Consider the following 27,270-nt stretch of genomic DNA (forward strand, 5'->3'; position numbering starts at 1 on the left):
TGTTCCGGTACTTGCGGATCACTGATGCCTGTGGTATTCTTTCTGGCATCTGCTGTGCACGGTTTTGTGGAGGGACTTCTTCTGCATGTGGACATGCATCGTTGTCTCCATCAATAGGTGTATATAAGAAGATTGCCATAAGGAACATGCACAACACTGTCATATGCCTGAATCCATTTGCAGAAATATGAATTAAGTAGTAGATGCAATTTATGTGTGTCTTCCATGCTGGCACCCGCACTGTCAAGCACTTGCAGGGTGTCTCGGTGCATGGTTGCCAGGATTTGTCTGTTCTCTAGGGGTGTTCCTAGGCTACGGTCAAAGTGTGGACCATCTGCAGTTTATTTTGCTGTGTTTTTTCACAGTCAGGTATTTGGAAGTGACCTTGGCCCTGAAGTCGTACCATCTCTTTTTGGGGTCTTCAGTGGTTCACATTTGTGAATAGATGGCGTTGAACGTGTCTAACATACTGTTCCAAATCTTTGTCTTCCCTTGCAGAGTGGTGGCATTGACGTTTTCTCCAAATAAAACAACCGCATGATGTCATTCTCAGTTCACCAACTTTCCAGAGCTGGTGTTGACCATGTCTGTTTCCGCTTGAGGAAGGAGGAAGAAACCAACATTGTTTCATGGAAAAGTATCTTTGAATTCTATGACAAGACAGGAGGCTCGCATTATGCTTTACCTTCTTTATTTACTGCTGTAACACAGCACTTCAAAAATAACTTTTAAACTGAACATTGTGATTTTTTCAAACATCTGATAGAAAATCCTATCTGAGAAGTTAAAGTACTTAATAAATCAATACTCTTGTTTCAAAACTGCAAGCCCCATGATCCTCCGGGGTCTGGTGGCCTTGACCTCTCTTTTTCCACCTATCAGTGACTGTCATCAAGTATAAGACCAAATCTCACTAGGTCCATTCCTCTTAGATAAGTACCTTGCATGTCATTTATTTTGAAAAAGTATAAAGAATTAATCTAATAGTGCATGTTTATAGTTTAATAAGGTGCAGGATTACTTTCTAGCGTGCAGGGTTGTGTATCTTTAAAGATTACTCACTTTAATATCACGTCAGAAAGAACGTTGAAGCCCGCGCGAGCGCCGAAGTCAGACCGTGTGCATAGAGCAGACTTCCCGTTAGACGTTGTGAGGAAGTGGAGGCCAGAGCCGCGAGTAACAGCTCGCTTCAGGCTCCCGGCCCCGTTCCTCTTCTTATTCACGTGCCGGAGGATACAGCGGTGAATAGGACCCAGAGGAGCGGTTGCCTGCCAGGCTTCCCGTCGTCCCCTGGGAGTTCCAGAACACTCGCGCTCATTTCAATGAGACGAGCATCGAGCGAATAGTGGATTAGAGCCCTCATTAGCCAATAAAAAAATATATAAAAAAAAAGATAAAGAGCTGTGCACCAATCACAAAGCACACATTATTAAGAGGCTTATATCAGAAAAAGAAAAAAAAGGGTTTTGTGTAACGAAGCCACAGAGCTGACAGCTTTACGTGGCTGCCCAATATTACTCTAGAAGGGCAAAGCCTCACAGCTGACTTCCCAAGAAAGTTGGTACTGCCAACACAAGAACAATGGCATTCAAAAGCCCTTCACAGACTACATCCACCTCACCAGAGTGGAGCGAAGAGGAGTGGGTGGAAGACCCATCCCAGCAAGACACAGACCTATCACTAAGTTTTAACAAGGTGCTGGGGGACTCCCTGACTCCTCAGGCAGTCACACAAGGAGTGCAGCCTATAACGGATAGGCTAGAGATGCTAGAAGCAATCATGGCAAAAAAGCTCACAACCAGGAAAAGAAGGGCAGAGAGCCCAGATGAGGGAACGTCAGCCAGACACCCCACTCATGGGGTTGAACCTAAGGGGCGGAAAGCAGCTCGGAAGAGCAAGAACTCTTTGACCCCCCCCACGAGCACTGCGGAAAGGGAGGATATTCCTCCCCAAGGACAAAGTGACCCTGTCGCTAGGCTAAAAAGAACCTTCCTGGCAAGAAAAAAGAATGTCAGGACAGACCCCCTGGCCCAGGGGTGAACAATGCAGGGGTCCAAGATGAGGGCTACGTGCCCGATGATGAAGGGGAGAAGACGAGGATGTCTATAAACACACAGAGGAGAGTGTCAACCCCCAAGACGTGGATAACACCACGGACATGTTTGATCCGGAGACCATCAGGCACCCGAAGTCTTTGGAGTTGGTACCGTCACCCAGAGTAGCAGCCTACATGACGCAGCATATTAGGAAACCTCTGGATAGAGAGGTGCGATCTCGTATGAGACCAGAGTGCCCACGACCAGAATTGCCAGGGAAACTGGCAGAGACACCAGACCTCGACCCCGAGATGGTCACCTTCGTCATGAAGGCAGCATGGGACATAAGAAAAGGTTTCGACCGAGCCTGGAGAGGGTGCCAGTACAACCTTTTGGATATAACAGGTCCATTGGCGAAGATCATGGACCTGGCAGAGAAGGCGAGGGACACAGGTACTCCAGTGGACGCCCTCGCATTAGGAAACTGAGCCCAACGATCAGTTTGTCTCCTGGGAAATATCAATTGCGCTCTATCTTCAGAAAGGAGAAGAGGAGTACTGTTAAAGATTGACAGTAAATTGAGCGATCTGGCCTCCTACGAGGCGGGAGAAGGCGCCAAAGGTCTTTTATTGCATTTGCAAAAGAAATGTCCCAATTCGTGGGCACATACTCCGCTCTAGAGAAGGCCTAGAGCTCAATAAGGAAGATTTTTCCCACACGTCACAGTGGTCGCACGTCCGGTCGATTTCTCTTCCAACGCAGACCCCAGGGACCACCCGCCCAGTACTGGGAAGGGAAGCTGAAAGACACCTTCTTCCCGACCAGATCGAGATTTCCCAGAGGTTGCCGTGGTAGAGGAGCCTACAGGCAAACCAGTGTGTGAGGTGGTGAGTACAACAGGCATGAGAGTAGGGGGGAGGACTCTACAATTTTTAGGCGAGTAGCAAGCCTGGTCACGCGATGCATGGGTGCTACAAGCAGTAGTAGGGCTGCGATTAGACTATGTAGGGGACCCTATTCAAAGAGCAGCACCCACCCCATATGCATGGCACGGGGGAAGCAGCGCTACTACAGAGCAAACTCAAGAAATTACTAGACAAGAACGTAATAAAGCGCGATTGCCAGGGAGGACCAGGCTTCCTCAGCAACATGTTCCTAGTTCATAGGGGCGACAAGATAAGACCAGTCATAAACCTGAAGAGTTTGAACAAATGGCTCATGTACAACCACTTCAAGATGAAAGGCATCCATCTTCTCCAAGGCCTTTTGCGCTCGGGAGATTGGCTGGCGCAGCTAGATCTCAAAGACGCTTACCTTACAGTTCCGATAGCGACAGCATTTCGGAAGTACCTGCGTTTCAGATGGAATGAAGAAATATGGTGCTTCACATGTCTTCTGTTCAGCCTAGCATCCGGTCCTGGGGCTTTCACCAAACTTATGAAGCCCGTGGCAGCAGCCATAAGGGAGAGAGGAATTTGTATTATTATATACCTAGACGATATTCTCGTGCTAGGCCCAGACAAAGAGACGTTTGCCAAGAACGTGCAGTGGATTTTCACACTCCTGTCCTTGCTCGGATTCTTAGTGAATCTAGACAAGTCTCAGATGGTACCGTTCAGAGGATAGAATTCCTAGGTTTCACTAAAGATACGAAGAAAGCAACCCTCGAACTTCCGGGACACAAAGTGAAAGCGATAAGGAAGGAGATAAAGTCAGTGATTGCGAAGAAAGTTATTTCACTTTGGAATCTCGCCAGAGAAGTGGGCTTTCTAGAAGCTTCCATCCAAGCGGTATTTCCCAGACCGCCCCACTATCGAGCGCTCCAGGGCCTCAACATCAAACACCTCCAAGGAGGCGTAAGTTACCATGAGCTAGTTGCCCTAGATCACAAAGCCCTCACAGAACTTCACTGGTGGCTTCACAATATGGAAGCCTGGAACGGATTTTCCGAGGATAGTTCCACATCAGCCGGACCTTCTTCTAGGGCTGATAGCCTGCAGGGTCTCAGGAAGAGATGGGAATTTCCAGGAATTTCGCAACTCACTGCAGACTGTATCAGGGATTCCTGGGCGACTTCCACCATTAGGAGCTATAGCGCTGCATGGACCGGTTGGACCCAATGGTGTGCAGAATATAGTTTGGATCCCATTTCAGCCCCTGTAGTACAGGTTATGAATTTCCTAGCATTCAGGTTCCAAGAAGGCTGTGCCTATAGAACTGTAGGCCTTTATAAATCAGCAATTTCAGCAGGACACGAGAAAGTGGATGGATGTTTGGTGGGAGAACACCCCACAGTGCTTCGCCTCCTGAAAGGAATGAAGTTAGGCCACCGGAACCTAAGTACGCAGTTTTGTGGGATGTCAGAGATGTCTTTCAGCTTTTTCTGAGGTGGCCTGAGAATGAGGCCCTCTACCGATCGCATTTATCAGGCAAGCTGACCATGTTGTTGTGTCTTACAGCGTGTCGTAGAGTATCTGACGTCAAAGCGTTAGAAATAGATAGGAAAGTCGCAAAAAGGACGAAAGCAGATTCGCCGGTGATCTCATACCCTTACTTTACAGAGAATAAGAAATTGGGCGTAGCCCAATGCATTAAAGAGTACGAAACAGTAACAGTGCAGCTTAGGCCGAGAGGGGTGACGCAGTTGCTTATAGCACGCAAGAAACATTATCAGGCCGTAGCTACGGCGACAATAGCTAGATGGGTGAGAGAAGTAATGCAGTGGGCAGGAATAGACTTGGCAGTATTTGGTGTGCATTCAGCTAGAGGCGCTATGGCTTCTAGAGCCTTCTCTGTGGGGTGTCACTACAGGACATAATGAAATCAGCAGATTGGTCCTCTGAGTCGACCTTTAAGACATTCTATTTTAAACCTGTTTCAGATATAACGAATAGGGTGGTTGCAAGCTTTGAGCAAGCATAATGCGAGCCTCCTGTCTTGTCATAGAATGAAGATTGCCCACGCTAACAGCTCAGGAAGTTTTAATTCTATTAAAGACAAGGAGGCAAGCATTATATCCCACCCAGAATGGCAAATCTTGAAGTTATATGCATTGTATATCACGTAAGCTTTGACACATTCCCACCCTCATGAAGTGTTCTCCTTTCCTACAGGAGATGACCAGAAACCGGCCTGAACGTATTTCAAAGAAAGTGTCGGGAGGACGAAGTTGCAAGTTGTCCTGTTGGACCACGACATCTTAGCTGGAGAGACGCAGTTCTGTTGGATCGGGAGATCTTAGTTGACATAAGACAGTTCATGTTCGGAAGAGTGACGTGGAGAGCAAAGAAAGAGGAATGGACCTAGTGAGATGGGGTCTTATACTGGAGGACAGTCACTGATAGGTGGAAAAAGAGGGGTCAAGTCCACCAGACCCCGGAGGATCATGGGGTTTGCAGTTTTAAAAGAAGAGTATTGATTTATGAAGTACTTTAAACTTCTCAGATTGGATTTTCTATCAGATGTTTGAAAAAATCACAATGTTCAGTTTAAAAGTTATTTTTGAAGTACTGGTACAGCAGTAAATAAAGAAAGTAAAGCATAATGCTTGCTTCCTTGTCTTTAATAGAATTAAGACTTCCTGAGCTGTCAGCGTGGGCAATATTCATTGTCTATTAAGGAGATTCAGCGGTGTTGACCTTCCCCAGGAGTGTTGGACTTTAGTCTAAGGAAAGACACAAGATCACAAATGCAAAACACTAGTGTGGGTGCATATTACTTTGCGACATAAGAAAACATGATCAATTGCAGGCCTATTAAAACATGAAGCCTCGCTACACATGTGTAATGTGTTGTCGTGCATCGGCACCACATAGAAAAATATCTATCACCAATGTCACTTTCGGTAGTAACTGTGTACGGATTAAGAAAGCCACAAGGGTTGGACTGATATTAGATACAGAAAAAGGTCTGCTATTTCCTAACCTCCCTGACTCAACCTGCTCACGACCGGCAGAATTTCACAGACAAAATCAATCACTGCTCAGGGATACAATCCCAGTGTTCATTTAGATGGACGGGTTTCTAGCGGTGCATCCATAACTCATTAGAATTCCAACGGGGAAAAAATAGGCCCTGGGTCTGTTAGTCAGCATTTTCAGTGAAACAGTCACTGCTACCAAAACAAGAAAAAAATGCTGTGTCAGGGGAGGGTTGAGCAGGACTGTCCTCTTCCATTTGTGAGCAAAATGTTAAAAGATAACTACTGCACTACAAAAAGCATGCCATGACAAAGTGAAAGCAGTGGTCGAAGTGTGCGAAAAGTAATAGTGGACCCATTTTCTCTGCTGACCTGCCCCGGTCCCCACAAACCCCATCTGCACAGCCCCTCCCATGCGCAATCAAAACCCCCTAAACAAGCATACCAGCTGTACAAGGGAATGTTCAGTGCAGTGCACTGAAGTGCAAGTTTCAACTTCTTTCTACACTTTTATTTTAAAACGAAAATATTCCGGAACGGTTTCTTTTTAAAGTAAAAGTATGGGAACAGTAAAACATTTAAAAAGAAGTAGAGGAGAACCGCTCCCAACCACTCCCGCCCACTTCTACTACTGAGTGAAACTATAAAAGTGCAATCGGATTAGCTCCACCTGTCTCTGCACTGATGCTTCTTTTCCCTCCTCATCTGGGGCTGCTTGATGTGTATCTTTCCTCCCGTTGGCCTACCCTGCAAATATCCACGTAGGTGATTTGGGCTATAGTCTACTTATGCGTTTTTAAAAATGTTATGTCCTCACTCTTGTTCCTGGCTCCTTGAAGCTGTATGCGTCTATTTCAAAGAGTATCCGCAGAATTAACCGGAAAAAAAACGAATGCTAAATTTGATCGCATTTCGGCTGTATGAAATAGCGTACAGCCGAAAATGTGGAACCCATTTACCATTCGATGACATTATAGTGAACAAGAGGAGCAGGGGTTGCGGGGGTGTCCCCGCACCCTTGTTCACTATAATGGCATTGGAGGTAGGATAACGTTTTGAAGAAAAGAAAAAGAAAAAAAAGGGCCCTGTGGCGCCGGTTCCCATGCATGTACCTGAAGGGAACCGGCATCGCAGACGGATCGGATTCGTCTAAATAACTTTTGTTTTTTTCTCCATCTGACATTTCGCATTCAGCCATTTCATGGACAACCATTTCAAAGAACACAAATAGATCTTTATATGACCAGTGTATGGGAAACGTCAACCATCCACTGGCATAAAGGAGTAGCAAGGTGTTTGTAGGGGTTATCCTTGGCAATTTGATACAATCCCTGGTCATATGATGAGGACAAAGCTCTTTGATTGCAGTCCATGGCAAAATGTATCTATGTGGGAATTTGATGAACAAATCTAGTAATGGTGTGATCACCTGGACACTTAATGGCAATCCCTAGCCCTGGGGTGAATACCTGGACATTTGATTGCAATCTTCGGTGCTGATATCAGTATCAGGGCATTTCATGAAAATATATGTCAATGTTTTGCGTTGGCCACAGTGAACTTTAGCTATGCTCTGTACTTGCACGAGTGATGATAAAATTGCCTTTGTAGGTACTGCAACATAAAGCTCAACTGATTAAGGAAGTTTCACATTTTGTTTTGCCATTATATTTCATATACTCGAGAAAGAAATGCCTTAGAACCGGCTAATGATCTACATTTGTATGATAAGTACATTGCCCTGACGCAAGTGTCGGAAGAGGCCTCTTTGACTGTTGGTGGTTTCTCTGTGTGCTGTGGGGTGAGGCTTGACACGTTGTTGAGGGTACTTTCCTCTGAACACACAGAACTCGCAGAACGCAGAATGGAGAACAGAGAGAACGGAAGAGAGTCTGCCCTCTGTGGCCTGACTGTGGCTTGACAAGCATGCACTGGTGACTGCTGGTGACGTGCCTGGTGTGGACACTTAGCCCTGACCTGTGGAGCCCGGGCCAGTCCGTCGGTGAGCTACGGCGTGACTTGTTGGCTGCCACGTTGTAGCCGGTGAGCCTTTTGATCCGTGATGGGGTCGGAGTCAGGGGTTGGAGCCCTTTGACCTGTTTAAGAGAGGTAACCTCTCTGTTTAAGCACACATGGGCTCGTTTGTGTGGCAGCCTGCTAGGGCAGGGGGTATTGCCGGGGGGCATTGCCATTTTGCTGCAGTTGTCGTGGTCCTGCTGCGAGTCAACAGGTCTAGAGGTGAGGGTTGTGGATTGGTTGTACATTTGCGAACAGGGTAACTGTTGGGTGACTGTTGGGTATCTTACCCTTTCAGCCCTAAATTTGCTAAATTTGTTGTCAAAAATGCATACTGATACACCACAGACCGAGTCCCCCTATACAATTCAAGAAGGGAATATGTCTAAGACGACTCCCAAACACAATGTTGACCAACTTGGACAAACTGCATTGAATATGGGCAGTGGAAATGGATCTTTCACAGAACCCCCAAATTAAAAACCAGGAGTCTATGCTGGGTCCGTCGTTCGAGAAGCTATGTAATGACATGGAAGGAATCACAGCCCAGTCCCATCAGACTGCTGGAAAGGTGAGCATCTCTGGTGAAATGGGAAACCAAAGAACTGGATGCAGTTATAACTAGGCACTTGACCCATTGAATAGCTTCTTAGTAGACCATCAGGAATGATGGAACTCCAGCCTACCTCACCCTGCTCCACTCCAATTACTACACTCCAAAAAATATAACATTGAGGCAAGACTCCAATGTCATGCCGCAAGTGGAGAAATTGGGACCTGCCTCAATATCTGCTTTGCATTTGGTTTGCGAGTCATTGCTAAGGCTCTACGATAATGTAAAATAACTGGTCCAGGGCAATGCTATAAAGCTGGATTCCCTGGATCAGGGTCTCACTAAATTATTGGCGAGCACCTGGGAACATCAGAATTCTTGCAAGGCAGTAACGAGTCATCTCCTTGCAGGAGGAGGAGGGGGAAGTCAAGACATAAACACCTATTCCGAAGAGTCAAGCGTCAAAGTTTCCAGAGACGGAAAATGTCGGACAGCCAACAACATGTCCTCTGCTGACAGAAGACAGTCCCTCACCAGTAGTAGAGCTGTGTCTCACAGAAAATGAAAACACCATAGAGGACCCAGGCCCAGCACCCGAAATTGAGGTCATAAATGAATCCCTAGAGGAAGACTCAGACCGTGAGTCTTGTTTGACCTAACACCAATTGGGCTCCAGAGGAAATTGACACTGTTTTTTGAATACGCAGTCGAGAAAAACCTCAGAATTACCGGCCAGAAGTCAAAGGTCATTCTCTTTACGAATAAGAGAACCCGAAAACTATTCAATGGAGGGTGGGTGGTAATCCTCTTGAAAGAGTGGAATCCATCAAGTATCTTGGTTACCATGTTACTAACACACATTCCAGGAAGAGCTGGAAACTTCTGATCAGGGGTGAGAGCCTGCCTCTGTTGGCAAAAATGAAGAGGGTGTATATGCAACTGTGTCATTTCTTCCTTAGCCCTCTCCTCCAATACTATCTTTCCACTGTGGAACCTATTTTGCTTTATGGTCTGGATCTTTGTCTTTTTGAGCTGGAGGACTTCCTTAATACCATACAAGGAATATTATTTAAGAAAACATTGGGGCTGTCCACTGCCGTCCTGAATGCTGTGATAAGGCAAGAGTTTGGGCTGATCTCACTGGGGACTAGAGCTAAATGGAGGAAATTAGCGGAATATGCAAAGCTGTTAAATCCTCCAGCTATGTCTCTCTATCAGAGTTGAGGGGCGGAGTAAACTAGAGCATCTGGGGCCTCTATCATGGAATTTAAGGGCAGATGAGTGTAACACTTATCCTGATAGGGTAATCTAGAGAAGAGCTCTCCTACAACGTGCCCACTGTTAAGAACAAGCTACATAAATATGACTGGGTGATATCCTCGGAAAAGGTGGGGACATGCAGTACGTATGCTGAATATAGCAAATTTCTCACAAAAAGGGAGGAGCACCCCAAACTTACCTACGTTTCAGGCTTAACCAATTCCCGACTCTGGAAAGGATGAGCAAGTGGGGCCGGGGAACAAGCAATCAGAGCTGCAGACTTTGTAAGAACTTGGCAACTCAAGAAACTATTTAGCATCTGGTAGCTGATTGCCCGGCCCTGCCAAAAGAAAGGGAAAAGCACTTGGGAACGGAAACTGTTAATGAACTTGTATGGTCTAGCTTGATGTTTGGCCAGGGGCAGACCCGGATATTGGCTCTAATTGGTTTCCTTGCCTTGACATTGAAGAAAATAACGGACTTATGATGGCAGATACTGAGTACCTGCCCGCCTTTTTATTGATGTGTTGATTTCATGAAATTTGTTTTTAAAGAATTCATTTTATTTTTCTGAAATGTTGATCTGATTGTCTTTTTACATTTCTTTTACTCTTGATTGGTTTTTTGTAGAAAGTGAAACACTTAATACAAATTTTAAAAAAATAGTTAAAAACATTATCTACTCCTGATTTTTTGAGGCATTTAAAGAAAGGCAATTATATTCAAGAAAGACATGTTGTGCTACAGAGAATAAATGTAGCTGAGCATTAGCACAGCTCTCCTTGTCTATGAGGAAAATTATTAAGAATTACAACTGAACAAATATCAAAAAGCAGAAAGAGATTTGAAAAAAACTGACACGGATAGTTCAGCCTTGCTTGGTACACGCTGCATTTATTCCTCTCTATTTGAGAAGAAAAAAAACTTGAATGCAGTCAACAAACAGCAAGTAGAGACACATTTTAATTTAGTGCAACTGGCTGCCTTAACACCAGAAAGGAAAGGTAAACATGGCATGGTTCACTCATTACAAAGAAGAACATAAAAGTAGCAAAGTGTTTTTAGACAAAGACATATTTTAATATATTTTTTTAAATCCATAATTGTGCTCTAGTGCATATTGTTTTACAAGTACTTGTCTGGATACACATAGTAAAGGATAAGGCACGAGCAAACAATATGCTCAGACTGGAGGATAAGTCCAGGTAAGTCTGGACGAAAACATTCAGAGACAATCTGAATCAACCGAATATGGTCTGTTTGAGTCGAAACTGGTTTTCCCAAACTTTGTAAGTGTTTGGGACAGGATGTTTCATGTGGTTCTGGCACAAATAGTAGCTCTAGGGCTCGATTTCAGACTTAGTCTTGTGTAAGCAGAGTTTGGAGTTTATACTGCAGTTGAGTGATTAGGTTTTAGTTGAGGGAGGGTAAGAAAATTAAATATGATTTAGCCGAGCGAGCAGTACCAGACCGAAATAGGGGTGGCCATCTACAGGCATGACAAATATGCATATAGGCAATTCATGGGAGGCCAGCAAGGGAGTGCATTCAGTGGCTGCAACTGGTGGGCAATTTATTTTGAGGAGGCAAACTAGCAGTTGCTTGCAAAGAAAAAAGTAAAAAGAGTGTATTTAATGTCTGTAACCGAGTGTGCCATTTTATTTGGCGAGAGAAAAATATGCCTTACTTGAAAGCACAGAACATCTCATATTACTACTTGCAGAGAAAAAATCTTAGAATTCCTTGTAGGAAGGAGAAGAATATATTCACTGACTTCAGATGAGTGTGCAATCCTTTTCTGAGGTGACAAATAGCAGTTACCTGTGCAGAAAAGGTGTTATGATTCTTTGGAGGAAGACAAGTGCATTCATTGTCTGTAATTGAGTGTGATACCTTTTTGTGGCAAGTGCAAAATAGTTATTCCTTGTTGCATAGAAAAAGGTCACAATTCTTTGGAGGGAGTACAAAATTTCATACAGTGGCTGCATACAGACTGCATCATATATTTGTGGTGGGGCAAAGTATCTGTTGATTGTGAATAAGAAAAATGTGGAATTATTTTTAGGCATAAGCATGCGTTCAGTTGTGTTGTGTTAAGACAACATACTAGTGGCAGTGGAAAGGTCTAATACTTCTTCATAGAAAACAGGGCATTCTATTATGTCACCTGTAACTGAGTGTGCCATTATATGTTGAGGAGACAACATACGTGTTGCTTGCTTGCATAGAAAGGGCCATATATTTAGGGAGGAAAGCTGAGGCGTTAAAAAGTCTCTGTAAATGAGTGCATAATCTTTTTGTTATTAGAAAAAACACTTGTTGGTTTTAAATAAAACAATCTTTTTGAGGCAAGTAGTAAAGAAGTGCTTCTTCCACCTGCACGCACTCAAGCGCATTTATACCTTTCTTCACCGTCCCACATAGAGCTCACCATCATCTCCCTCATCATGTTAAGAATAGACTTTGACCAGCAGCATCTATCTCGGAATGTCGGACTACGTCACCAAAAACTAATGCGAATACAGAATGCAGCAGCAAGACTACTCCTCAGACTCAATAAGACAGAACACATCACAGCAGTACTGAGAACCCTACATTGGCTACCAGTACACAAAAACACTCTGCATAACCCACAGAGCAATCCATGGCCAAGGAGCAGAATTCATACAGGGACCAAATCTCCCTCTACAAACCAAATCAAACACTAAGGTCCAGCCACGACATTCACCTCGACCCAAAACAACACTCAAAGCAGACATTGGGTGAATCAGCATTCTCCTGCATCTCGGCAAATCTGTGAAACTCACTCCCGGAGGAAATGCGAACAACAGAAGACCACCTAACATTCAGAAAACTGCTAAAAACATGGTTCTTTAACTCAACGAGATAAACAGGTCACTTTGTTGAAGGGAAACAGTCAACCCAATGCAAGGCAAATGCCCGAAAACAACCGAAAACCTAATTAACTGAAATCTGGATGCCCCAACGAAATAAATAATTTTAACACAACCACCATAAAATAATATGAACCCTGCAAGACCGACAAAACCACCACACAGAAGGGCACATACTACTAATATCACTACCTCTACTAAACACATTCCAATATCTTGCATGCTCACCGTAAAACACCAAAACAACACACACATGCCTCTACCGCAGCAGAAACCTACAGCCACCACAAAAGGCACACACTCAGCAGCTCCCAACTAAACACAACACACTACAGAAAACTCAACCAATTACACACAAATCATCCCACACAAACTCATGCAACACCACCTAACCTTTTTTTAAATAAAAGAATGCATAGTACTGCCACTGGTGTACTATGTACAGAGTATTTCCCCTCTTTGAGAATTTTGAGCTAGCTCGGCAAGTGCCTTGTGTCTGAGCAGTGCACACTGATCTGCTGTGGTGGTCTGTCCCCCTTGGGAATACTAACAAGGTGCCAAACAGATCCAAAAGTATTACTAATTAATATGTGAAAGTGGGCAGGTCCAGGTGAGCAAAACAACTGAAGCAAACCATGACTGTTTATCATTAAAGTGATGTGGTTGGTGCTACCAAATCCCCCCAGGCTTTGTTAAAAAACAATAAGTGACCCCAGTCAAAATCAGACCAGGTGGAGGGGAGGCTACTGTGAAAAATTAAAGGTATTCAATGGAACTATTGGTTGAGACATTCAGGTTGGTTGCTCAGGTCCCACTTGTCCTTCTTTGACAACAGTTTGTGTCCTTTATAAAAATGCGATTTTTTTTAATACAAGAATGATTTGCTTTGATTTTGGTAATTTACAGAGCGATAATGTCCCAAGTGCAGTTCCAGTAAAATTGTGGTCACTGTTTTATTTTGTTTTTTTCAGGAAGCAATATGGATGTTTATAGAAGTTATGTCTAAAGTGATGCTTAACTATACTCGACATAGTAGCAACACTAACAACGGAAGGGAGGAGGAGGGGGAGGAGAGGAAGGGAGAGGGGGAGGGGAAAGGGGAGGGAGGGGAGGAGGAAGGGGAAGGAGGGGGGGGGGAGGAAGGAGGGGGGAGGGGGGGGGGGGGAGGGATGAAAGGTGGTGAGCTGTAAATCAGTGCAAGGAAATCAGAACATACATGACTCCAAGGAAACACGTACACACTTGCAGTTACATCAAAAATAGTGATTTATTTACACAAGGCAGTTATAAACTCAAAGAAATATTGTATCAACTAGCAACATCAGAGGTTCATTTAGAAGATTGATGGAATAAAGCAGGTGAGCACATTATTATGCACTTTGTTTATAGGTTTAGGCAGTCTTTTCCCTAACACGAAAGGAGGTATTCAGTTCAGGTTTTGGAGGGAAACAAGCAGTGCCCAAGCCAAGAGGTTCAGAGGATTTACTGTTGAGAAACCAGCAATGCCCAAGTCAATAGGAATGCGACGGTTCTGATGTAAATCTTCCTAGCACAAGTAAGTAACAAGTTAGTTGGTCTTGAAATACGTTCAGGAGCTTAGGATAAGCCTTCCTGGAGGGGCACAGGCTGTTAGGCCTGGGCAACTGCAAAGGGGTGAATACCCAAGCAGTAAGAACAGTGCTCCAAAAGTAAAGGAGCGACAAAATCAGCTTCAGGTAGGTTTCCATTAAGCCCCACAGTACTTTGAGAGTGAAGAAACTGATGAACTGGACGCTTTCTGGATGCACGGCTGCAAACCTGGTCTCCTAGTCCTTGGTCGTGGTGACGAATGGTGGGACCCTTGATGGGCTTCTGCAGAAGTAGTCAAGGGAAGGGCTCACCAACACAGAAATGTTCATACTCCCACATCGGTTTGTGGTTTTGGCACCTTTTTATCAGCACCAGTATTGAATGATCACTGGTGGTTGGAATCTTCTTGGTTTCTCGGTCCTGAGCTCTGGTGAGGGGACTTTGATGAGAGGATTCAAGCTTCTGGAGGTCCACAGATGCCACCGAACGAACAGTGGGATTCATCAGTGGCAAGGCCATGCACTTCAAGGTGCTCGAGGTACCGCAGATATTGGGACTCTGCAGCCCAGGAAGGTCCCAGGATATCAGGGGATGGCTCAAATTGACAAGTGTCTTGAGACTGGTTATGCCCACTAGCCCATAGGAGGAAGGCATCCTTGGCGGAGCTTCCCTATTGATTCAAAACAGGATCAGGACAGCAGCAGTTAATCAGCAGTGCTTCTACGGTTGCTGGAGGTGCTGTAGGCATCTCTGGTCATCATCTTTTTTTAGAACTTCAGTTCCAGTGGTCAACATAGGCTTCTGTCCCAAAAGCCTCACCTTTTATGCAGGAACCATTCATTTAGTCCTATGGATCTGTCAATCATCTGGGGGTGCCTGTGCTTGCAGGACAGCCAGCCACCCAGTTCAAACTGGATCCAGCCAGACATACCCTAAAACAAAGGCCATGGACATTTTAGGCTCCTCCCTCACTTTTTGCCTAAGCAGACACACTGGAGCCTAGTCAGGCTTCACAAAGGGATACCTCCAAAGGCAAAACTCAAAGAGGACCCACCACCACCTAGAATGGTAGAAGAAGGGCCAGCAAATGACATCTAAACCAAAAACCGTGATAAAAGAAGACTGGTGCCATTTTGGGAAAATAGTCACCCATGGGTGCTGTACTGAAGCTGGGGAAATAGCCTGTGATTAACACACAAATGGTAAAAGGTTATCCACTGCCACAAGCCATTTAGGTTTGCCTGTCACTGTAACTATAAATGTTTCAGAAGCAGTGGCATAGGAGTTACAATGTAGCCCCTCAGCACTCCACATAAGGTGGGGTGTGCTGATCCCACAAAAAGAAAGGTAAGATAAAAGTACATTACTATCCTTGAGAACAGTAGTTCTAAGGAAAATGTAATAGCAAACAGGAAGTGAAGCCCAAGGGACACCCCAGCAACACTGCACTCAGGGTGCTTTGTGCTGCAATAATTTATTACAGATGACTCCATTAAAAGTAAAAAGAAACATGTTAGAAAGAAAGTAGGGTTCCCATCTCATAGCAGAAGAATGGGTGAGTGGTAAAAAGTCCCACTCACTCAGGAGAGTAAAGCAAAACATCCCAGAAGTCCAGCAAAATTCTTCCTAACAGTATTCAGTGGCTGCAATTGAGTGGGACTCTTTTTGTGGGGAGACAAAATACTTTTTGATTGCATAGTTGCAAATATGAAATCTTAGTATTTATTTTAGGCATGCAAGTGCATTCAGTGGCTATGACAGGGTGAGGCATCTTTTGTAAGGAGAGAAATTGTTCCCTGAACAGACAAAGGCCCTCATTACGACCCCGGCGGTAAGCGAAAAACGATGCTGGTAAATGATTACCGGCATCGTTTTCCGCTAGGTCCGATCATGACCCATGAAAGTGCTATTAGCGGCATCGTAGTTAATGGTGCCGCTAACAGCACCAAGTTCGCGCGCACGCGACCTTCCACGCCGTAAGTACCGGCATCGCGCAAAGGTAGGCAAATCACGAACCAAGCGGACATGCTCTTAACGCCATAGCAAAGGCCGTTAAGTACCTTACCGCCATGGTGCTAATTCCACCATCGCGAACCAACCGTAAATGGCCATGTGCTGTGTTCCCAGCTGCCACAGGTGCACAGAATCAGCACAGGTGGAGGCAATACAGACTCACCAAGTACAAAAAGAGCACACCCCACCCCTTCCCACACCCAGTCAAACTCCACAATGATTCCAATATGACTAGCAATGTTGGGGCTGGAGGACCTGATTGCAATGCAAGTGCTACAACTGCAACAACAACAACAACAGGCAGCACAGAGGTGACGCAGGAGGAGAAGGAGGGCAAGGCAGGGCCAGCAAGCCCCACCAGCACAGCCAGTGCCACCACACAGGCAGCCCCCAATCCCACGCATCCCAGCCAGTCCATTCAACCTCACCGCTGAGCAGATCTATACCTTGTACCGTTTGGACCGGGACACCATCACCACCATCGTTCACATGATACACAACGACATCGTCAGCATGATAGAAACACCCACCGCCATCCCCCCCTACTGAAGGTAGTGTCCGTGCTCCACTTCCTGGCCACAGGCACCTACCAGCACACAGTGGGGCACTTGCATGGCATTTCACAACCATTATTCTCACGTACACTGATCCAAGTGCTCGATACCCTCCTCAAGCACACAGAAGACCACATTTACTTACCACGGTCTGCCCAGGAGATTGCAAACACCAAAGTGTGTTTCCATGCACTAGCCGACATACCTGGTTGCATTGGTGCCATCAAATGCACCCATGTGGAATTGGTGGTCCCACATGCCATGGAGGTACCGTACCGCAACCGTAAACTATTTCACTCAATCAATGTGCAAATGGTCTGTGACTACAACAGGATCATCACACATTGTTGTGCCCGATTCCCCGGATCAACCCATGATTCAATGGTCCTGAGGAACTCCACAATACCCTGCTACATGGAGCGACATGCAGGGCCAAGATCCTGGCTACTCGGTGAGTCTCATGTCATGGCCATGGACATGTGAAGTGGGTAGGTGATTGACGTACCAATGCATACTGTACCTGGCTGAAAGGGGGGGGAATGATGCATACTTTACCTGGCTGAAAGGGGGGGGGGGGATGATGCATACTTTACCTGGCTGAAAGGGGGGGAATGATGCATATTTTACCTGGCTGAAAGGGGGGGGGGAATGATGCATACTTCACCTGGCTGAAAGGGGGGGGAATGATGCATTCTTCACCTGGCTGAAAGGGGGGGGAATGATGCATTCTTCACCTGGCTGAAAGGGGGGGGGGTGATGCATACTTTACCTGGCTGCGAGTAGCAGAGGCAATGGAGTCAGCTCATACCCTAAAGCAGCACAAACGTCAACTGACACCTGTACACATAATGCCCGATGTAAGCAGCCCTACCAAGTGAATGAATGTGTGTCCCAACCATGACACAATCATCTGCAAGTGCATTGTACCGATTTGGACCACATTGACTTCAACGAAATGCACCTACATGCAATGACTTTAGCCAATACATGGCACCAAACACCATCAACTGAAAGGCCAGTCCCCCATAACTGCGCACAAAGGAGGCACATGATGGACAAAATCATCAATACACCACTATACAGACACCAAGGCAAGGCCCCAAACATTTCCATATCAACATTAGTAGTGCTCAGTGACAGCAATGTTGCCATGATGAGAACGTTGATATCACAGGACACCTGCCAGGTCACCAAAACAAACGCCATGAACGAACACAGTGAATGGGCACTCAAAAAGCACTTGACCCCCCTGCATACATTGGTTGATGGCATGCAAAACAGTCCATGAGAGGAATACACATATACCGGTCACATATAGTGTGAATCCATTTGTGCATGTAAAAGTGGTACAAAGTAACAGTTGAATGCATGCCATGGTGGCACGTCATGTTTGGAATTTGATGTCATGACTGACACATACATTGTTGCCCACATACAGGTGATGCAGGCTATCCCCTGAAGAGGTGGCTCCTTACACCAGTCCGGAACCCACAGAACCAGAACGAGGAAGACTTCAACCGTGCACATACACGTACCCGTGTGGTGATTGAGCAGGCATTCGGCCTACTGAAGGCACGGTTTCGCTGACTCAGCAGGTCTGGTGGGGTCTCCTGTACCGCCATGAGAAGGGGGCAAAGATCGTCATGGCATGTGTCATGCTACACAATATGTGCATCAGACGAAATGTGCCCCTGCCCCCTGACGCAGAACTGCAACCACCTGACGATGAGGATGAGGAGGGTGGGGATGGGGCAGCACCTCAGGGAGGCAGCGATGCACAGGAGGGGCGTGAAATGCATCAGACTCTGATCAACCAATGTTTCTAGCACACACGGATGGGGGGTGTCACATGGAGATGGCAATTGGAGCACTGTGTGTGACTGGTATATGGACACTGTGGACTGTTCACCAATAAATCAAACATACGCAATGAGCAATGTCCACACATGTGACTTGTGATCAAGAAAAAATTGTATTGTAAATGTGAATTCAATTAACACACCCACTCCCCCCTCCCCCCTCAACTCTCCAACACACTCACTCCCCCCTCCCCCTTCAACTCCCCAACACACCCACTCCCCCCTGACCCCTCAACTCCCCAACACACCCACTCCCCCCTCCCCCCTCAACTCCCCAACACACCCACTCCCCCCTACCCCCTCAACTCCCCGCAAAAGTGCGTGGATCCCTGTGTCGAAGTGCCTAATGTGGAATTGATCCACTGGGTGACCTCTACTGGCAGCCCCCTCGGCCGGCCCCCGGGGCACGCCTGCCTGTACTCCGCAGGTTCCTAGCCGACCTGTGGACGGGGCTGCTTGGGGCAGAACTGGCAGCGGAGGAGGTACTCGGCTGCTCGCTAGGACGCATGTCCCTCATTGTCTGTATGGGCTCAGAGAGCATGTGCCGCACCGCGGCAAGTTCAGCACAGGTGTCCTTGCTGGAGGATTGGATGGCTGCCTTCACAGTCTCGGCACATCTTTGCATTTCAGCACTGGCACCTCCACAATCGGCAACATGCTGCGTGAGGAGTGAGGACAGTTGGTGTTGCCTTGTCACTATTTGGTCCAGCGACTGTTGGTATTTTGGGGCATTGAATGATGCAATTGGCGGGGTCATTGGGCTACTCCCCTCCTCCACACCTCCCACTGGGCAGGGAGTGGCTGGCCAGGAGTTATCAGGGGATAGCCCCTGTGTGTTATCAGCGTGCAGGCTACATGGGGACAGGTGGGGGGAATGAGGGTGGGCAGTGGGGGGACATTCTGTGTCATCCTCATCGTTCCCCACATCACTGTCAGAGAAGGCTGCAATGGCAGCAGTCTCCCCAATTGTACTGCTTCCTGCAGACACATTCCCATCAGTGGCCACCAGTTGTTGCATGTCTGTTGCTGGTGGTACCATGCTGCTTGCCTTGGGGATCATCGCTGCCCTGGGCTGTGTCGTGGCAGTCAATTTTGGCTGCTGTGGGTTTTTTTTGGGTCCAGCAGAGGTGGAGGGTTGGTGTAGTGTTGCCTCTGGCCTGGGCTTCTTGGCAGGTGTGGTGCCAGTCTCATCCTCGCCGGGGTCCGAATGGGAGCCTGTGGTGGAGCAAAGGAGGGAAAGTGTTATTGATGGGTCTGCGGACATTGAGCAGGCATTGTGATGACTGCCATGAATTTGATGAATAGATGGTGCACTTTGGAGGCAGTGACATACAGGTTGTCTCCCTTTTGGGTGGGTTGAGCATGCAGGAATGTGGATGCCTACTGTGGAGTGTGCATACTGCATGTGTACAGGGTGTAGGTCAATGATGCCTGTTGGCAGTCTTCTGCTGATGTGTTGCGTTAACCCTATTGGGCAACATTGTGATTCCCATGTAAGTGGACTTCAGGGAGTTTAGCATGGCTTAATTTGAGGCACCTACCTGTGTCACCTGATGTCGGGGCTCCTCTCTCCATTCCACCGACTACCTCGATGCTCTCGATGCCAATCGTTGTGGCACATATCTCCTCCCACGGCTTCATTTTAATTGGAGAGTGTGCACCTCCGCCAGTTGCCATGCCCATCTTTCGGTTGGCCAAAAGTATGCTCCTTACACGGAGCCGGAGGTCGTCCCACCTTTTACGGGGTGTTGTTCCTACGGCACTGACCCGTTGTGCAACTAGTTCCCATATGGCCTTTTTCCGTCCTATTGCCGGTCTGGTCATTTCGGTGGAGAATACGGTGTCCGCGTTTTCCTGGAGCGTTTCCGCCAACATTGTTAGCTCTTCCCCACTGAAGCGCTCCTGCCGCTGCCGATCGCAGGATTTTTTTACAACTTTTGGCATTGTGGGGATGCGTGGATGTGGGTGAAATTTTGTGCCAGGTCTCGGGGTCAGATGTAAACTGGTTGTGGAGGATTGCAATGGATTGTGTTTTTAAAGATGGCCGCCGTGCTCTTTCCCGTTCCGGTGCGATGGCGTAAGTTCTGGATCCGCTTCTTTACGGTCACCGCTAATAGCGGTCACCGCTATTTGCGGTAGTCGCTAATATCGGTGGGTAGGGTGGCGGTGGTGCAGTTTGCACGTCATGCGATGCCGGTAGCTGACGTTTTTGGGACGTTACCGGCATGGCGCAGATTACATTACCGGCATGGCGCAATGCTCGTGCCCGAGAGGTCGTAATTTACCGCTTTTAACGGTTCAAGACCATCACGGACACGTTAGTTGCGCCATGCTGGTAATGTCCATTACTTACCGCCGGGGTCGTAATGAGGGCCAAAGTCTTAGAATGTTTTAGAGACAGGAGGAGGTGACATTCAGTGGCTAAGTAAGTACAGCATCTTTTTCTGCCAGACAACATACTTGATTCTTGTGAAGGTGGGGATAAACAATTTTATGATTACTTTGGGCAGGAAATGGCATTCAGTGGCTGTCACTGTGAGAACCAACTGTTTTGTGTTAACGTAATGCAAAGATTATATAATTCTTCTTAAGCAGGAGGAGTTTATATGTAGTGGCTGTAAACCAGAGTGCCATCTTTTTGTGATGAGACAAAATACTTGTTGGCTGCAGAAAAAAAGGCTTATAATTGTAGTAATAAGGAGTGCCTGTAACTAAATAGATCATATTTTTGTGGTTCGACAGATTACTTGCTGAGTGAAACATTGCAAATAAAAACATCTTCGAATTCCTTTTAGGGAGCGCAGACAGTGGCTGTTATGTGTCTTTGGTACTGCACACATTGCCGCCATGGTAGCCTCCACAGAGCCGTGTCCAGATGTTGGCGTATTGTAACCCGACTATGGATGAAATGGTCCGTGGTCTGTGGAATGAGAGGAAAAGATGAAAATCTGTGAAGGAGGCAAGAATAGGTAAAGCAAAGAGGCGAAAAGATGAACAGATGAGGAGGTCAAGGGGTTAAGATGTGGCGGTTTATCATGGTGGTGCCAGAGGTGCCTGTGTAGTCACTGGTAAGTGGATCATATGAAAGGTGATGGAGAGAAGAGTGACAAGAGCTGGCCATACTGCCAGAAAATTCTTCATAAAGGCTGCTTCAGTACAAGTTACACAATGAAGGGTGCATGATGTGCCACGAGAAACACTAAAAAGTGTAGAGGAGCCAGGTACAGGAAGCTCTTGGTCTCCAGCAGTCACTCCCAGTGAGCCTGGGGAGCTGGATGCAATTTATTGACCATTCGAGTTCATGCCGTAGCAGCACATGATTTTGAAAACCACTGATACAGAGATGAAAGGGAAATACAATAGTACTTCTCCTCCTTTGTTCAGTGTCTTTCAATCACATTCTGAAAGATTTGGAAGTGCAAATCATTAGTGTGCTGGAGTGTGGTAGGACTTGCCAAAGAGACACAAGACACAATAAGATTGTTCACCTTTTGTACTAAATCTCTACATCCCTTTGGCCTACCAGTTCTAGGAATGCAACTCAGACATTCTACATTCAAAACGAAGTGAGGGTCACGGCAACTTAAAGAGGTGAATCAAACTATATTAGTTCTCCCCACCAAGGTATGGTCCCGAGTCTTGACAAGTACTATCCTCTATATGAGCCGGCTAGTGTAATGCGACAGAAAACAAAGAATGGCTAACAGAAAAATAATCTTACTCTTCATAGGACCATATTCTTCTGGCTACCCTACTCTAAAAGAGAAGGGAGGATAGCTCGGCGGCAATGTGATTGCCTTGGAAGCAGGACGACACAGAGCAACACAGGTTCGATCCCCGGGTCCGTGCTTAGAAACCTCTGGGTATTAAGCGCGTATTAAATAACCTATCATATCATATCATATCAGAAGAGGTTCAAATGCTTGGCCAAAATAATAGTCTAAAAACCTATCCTTATATAGTAACGGCTGAAATCTAGTGCGAGGTGCAGAATATTGCATGGCTTGTTTTCGAAAATCAAAAATGGATGTCATTAGGGCGTGTTTGTAATGCTATCCCTAGTGTGACGTGTACTGTACCCATGATTCCTCGCACGCATGCCGAGGGCCTGTTTTGTTTGTGATAGGAGGGAGCATGAAGTATATGCGTGAGTACAGGAAGGTAAAGAAAGGTGTAAGTTGTCTATGTGCCTTCAACTCCAAGAATGGAGGAAGGATGGGCACATGTGAATTTAAACAGATGCAAGCATCAGAAAGATGATTACAGGTATGTAATATTTATCTTCTGAGACTTGTGGATCTGCTTAGAATCACATGCTTTGCATAGACCTGCAAAGAGTACCTGGAGAAGGTTGTTAGAAGGTACAGCAGCAAAAAGATGTCTTAACACCGCTTGGCCCACCTGTGAATAATTTCTTGTATGTGCATCTAAGCAGTAATGCTGTGTGAAGGTGTGAATTGAACTCCAAGTAGATGCCTTGCAAATAGCATCTAATGGTACATTTGCAATGAAAGCTAGAGTAGCCCCAGTACCTTGAGTTGAGTGTGCTCTGGGCATGAATGGTAATGTTTTCTTACTGCTGGTAAGATCGCTCGGTGGGTTAAGTGCTTGTTGCTGTGATCTGTGTTTGATCTGCACGTCGCAGGTACAAATCCTGGGAAGGTCAACTAAGTCTTTCATCTTCCAAGGTCGATAAAGTGAGTACCAATTTTGTTGGTTAATAATAACAACAATGTATGTAAATATGTGCTATGTAAAGTACTTTGTATCAAAGCGCTATATAAATATCAAATTATTATAAAGTCCTTCCTTATACTAAATAGATTTTCTTTGGGCCAGTTTCGATATCCAGTACTCACAGACTAGCCTTCACTCAGGACTCACTGCTTTCCTTTTGCAGACTCTTGCTGGGCTGATCCTCCTCTTCAGGTTTTGAGCTCTCTTCTCATGCCTTTTCACATTGCTCGGTCCTGCTCAGACCTTGGATGCAGCATATACAGCAGGCCTCTCCCCAGATCTGATTTGTCCGTAGCAATCACTCGTCCTCACTCAGACCTTGGGCTCTTGATTCTAGCGTATGTCTCTTCCTAGACCTCTGGAGATCCACATGCCTCATCCCAGACTGTAGGCTCTACACCTCTCTTTCCAAGACCTCTGGACTTTTCACAGGTGTACCTCCAGAACATATGTTTTGTAGTTCTGTTTCCAGACCTTCGTTCTGCCATACAGTCAATAGGTATTTCCTCACACCCTTATCAGGGCACTTGTCAGGCAGGGAATATATTTCACTCACTCTTGCCATGGGTTGGTGGTTCCTCCTGTGCTCCTGGGGTTGCTGGTGGAGGGTTGAGCTTGCAGCCTCCAGTTCCCACAAGACAAAGTCCCTCTTCCGTAGTCTATCCACACTGAATTGTCAGCCAGCTGTTCTCAGGTTTCCCCAAAATCTTGCAAGATCTACAGGCCACTTTTGTAGATCTTCAGTTTCATGTCTTCTCCTAGACCTTTGGTTTTTGTTGTTGACTCTTTGTATTCCCATAGGTTTTTCCCTGCGTTAATTAGAACTCTAGACTCTTCCGCCCGTAGTGTGATACTCAGCAAATTTGATTGGTCACAGTCTGCAGTGTATATAAAGGCGTCCCTCTCATCCTATTTCTCTAGGGCTATCCCCTCCTGAGGTATATTGTTACCCTTGATGGCATGGACCAATATCATGTCTAACCATTCGTGACTGGTGGTAATCATACTTTGAGATCTGTCGTCTGGCCATTCATGTTCTTCCCCAATGCTGTGATGTTGAGGAATACAGTGCCACATCCACCTCCAGGGATGCACATTGGTGCGCAGCTGAACCGACCGCATCTCTAGCAGCCCTCTACCCTCACATTTGAGCATAGGAAGATCTGTGAACTGACTACAGGTATCCAGAGCACAAACAACACAACCACAACAAACACACACACCTCCATATTTGCAGTTAGGTGAGCACAGTAGGCGATGTCTTATCCCACCTCGAAAATACAAAGTGAGGAACATAATTCAGCACCATGCACAGGATTGGGATGAACACATAAGATATCGACTGCAGCCACCTCCCCCTGGCCCCCCCGAAGCCAATCACTGTACCACCACCAGCCTGTATTGGTTCTCCAGAAAATGTTGCTGCTGTGTAAACATTGTTCCATACACTGAGCCCAAACTCAGCTTCCTCCAGTGATGCTACTCCCTAAGTGGCAAGTCTCTGGGATGGCAGTGTTTGTGTGTGAACGACAAAAAGTCACAGGTCACATGACAGAGTATGCTTGTTCTCTGGCAGCAATGTGGTGACATGGTGACATGCACAAAGTGCCTGGTGCAGTCAGCAGTCCACGAGATACACTGGTGGAGGGAGGAGTTCTTACTTTATTTGGAAGCAGCTGCAAAGCGTGGTATGTGCCTCGTTCAATCAGCAGTGCGCGGGACATCCTACTGGAGGGAAAGTGTTGCCTATGAACCTTTTGCCTTACTCTTTTGTTGAAAAATCCTTTGAAAGTCATTTCATAAATTGAGTTGATCACCGTTTGGAAGTTCTCATTAAATGTTACTTTTCACACAAGGCTGTACCAGAGTTGTATGACATGGTTTTTTTCGCTGGGAGGGTGGCACTGGACCAGTCTGATGGCCCGAAAAACTCCTTCACCACGGACATGTGGACCAGTAGACAGAACATTGACAAAATAGCTGTGATCACACACTGGGTAACAATCCCTTTCCCTGCTAGCCGAGAAGGGTCCAGATGCATAGCTGATCCTCTTCAGCACGAGTCCACTTCGTGCATGCAAGGCTTTGATGGCATAAGCCACCCGGGAGTTGACATCAGGGAGAAGGTGGAGGAGGTGGTGATGCAGTTGTTATGACCACAACAATGAAAGGTGGACTTTGTTGCTGATCAGCATCTGTCTAAAATTCCCGCTGACATAAATTTTGGCAAGACCAGGGATCAAAGTGTTGACTTGCTACTAGCTATTGGCTAGTGATAATTGACTCTTTGCAAGTAAGAAAGGATGTGCTTTGTATATGTGTAGAAGTAGCAAGTGATTTTTTATGCCTTGCTCATAGGGTTGAAACTTGCAATCTTTCCACATGTGCAAGACCATGTATGTTCATTTCTTTGTACATGGCCCTTCACGTAATGCTGAGCGGTTTCATCAGTAATTACTCACCTAGGAAAGGTCATGATTGCTGTGGCCCAGGAGGTCAGCTTGCACTTTATCTGAACCAACATTGCTGCACCATTTGCAGGTGTAACACAAGGTGCCAACGCACAACTTGAAGATCGCAATTGACATACAATGGAATTCTATTTTACACATGCAATGTTGGAAAAGAAAATACAAATGTTTGCACCCCGGACAAACCCCCAGGTTGTGAATCGCAATCACCCCCACTTAGGGCGTGTGCAGGGCTGAGAAGCTCGCTTTGCTAGGGCCTGGCTAGACTTTGGGCCTAAGGTGGGGGCATTACTACATTTATATTACAAATAAATGCAAATTTTACAGAGATAGTATTCGTTAAAGAAATGCACAGTTTAAATCAGGCTTGTTCATTTGCAAATAGTGGGGACATTATATTTTGCATAGGATGCCCCAGTCGGAGGAAACTTGAAAACACTTGATAGGAAGCTATGACACTCTAAAAAGAGAAATACAACAAAGGATGCTTGACACCATGTGATAAAATAGGACCTCTTTCAAACATATACAATGCACTCCAAAAAGTGGTAAACTAACACAGAAGACTTGGACACTGAGAAACCAGTGGCATGCCAGTAAGGTGGGGGTTAGGGGTTGGGGTGGGCAGATCTATAATGGAAATAGATGGGGCTAGCACATGACCAACATACTGATGTTTTCATCAGGCTTGCTCTTTAACTGTTCACCTGTGTTTTCAGACATGCTGAGACAAGAAGTGGTCCATATTTGGGCATAGGGCTGCAATATACTTATTCAGGGCTTTAAGTGGGGTAAGAAAGCGAGGAGGGGGGCTCATATGGGGGCGTGGCTTGTGGAATTGGTGTGGCCTAAAAAAGTAGGCAAACCGTAAGGTATGCACACAAATATATATATAAATGTTATATATTTATGTGCGTACCTTACTATTGTTTCTGTACAATGCAAGACATTTTTTATAAACATAGAAATAATATATTTCTGTGTTTAGAAAAGATGGCTTGAAAAGTACACACACCATACTAAGATACTCACATAAATAAATAAATGCTTACATTTATATATTTATTAGCGTGTCTTACTATGGTTTGTGTACTTCAAGATGGCTTGAAAAGTACACAAACCATAGTAAGATACGCACACAAATATATAACACTTATATATATTTGTGTGCATACCTTACGGTTTGCATACTTTTCAAGCCATCTTTTAAAAACATTTCTATGTTTATAAAAGATGGCTTGAAAAGTACACAATTCAATCCATCTTTTATAAAGCTTTGACGACGGACAAAGCCCGAGGCCTCTTTGTCCGTCGGCAAAGCTTAATAAAAGATGGCTTGAATTGTGTACTTTTCAAGCCATCTTTTATAAACCTCGAAATATGTCAAGG

The 27,270-nt window shown here is 45.8% G+C and overlaps 1 protein-coding gene across 1 annotated transcript in view; it reads right to left on the bottom strand.

Annotated features, from left to right (window-relative positions):
• AOAH (acyloxyacyl hydrolase) overlaps nucleotides 1-27,270 on the bottom strand; it is a 1,097,690-nt gene that overhangs the window by 718,532 nt on the left and 351,888 nt on the right. The window lies entirely within an intron of this gene.

The sequence above is a fragment of the Ambystoma mexicanum genome, chromosome 5p (assembly GCF_040938575.1).
Source record: "Ambystoma mexicanum isolate Mex_15411 chromosome 5p, UKY_AmexF1_1, whole genome shotgun sequence".
Classification (NCBI taxonomy): Eukaryota; Metazoa; Chordata; class Amphibia; order Caudata; family Ambystomatidae; genus Ambystoma; species Ambystoma mexicanum.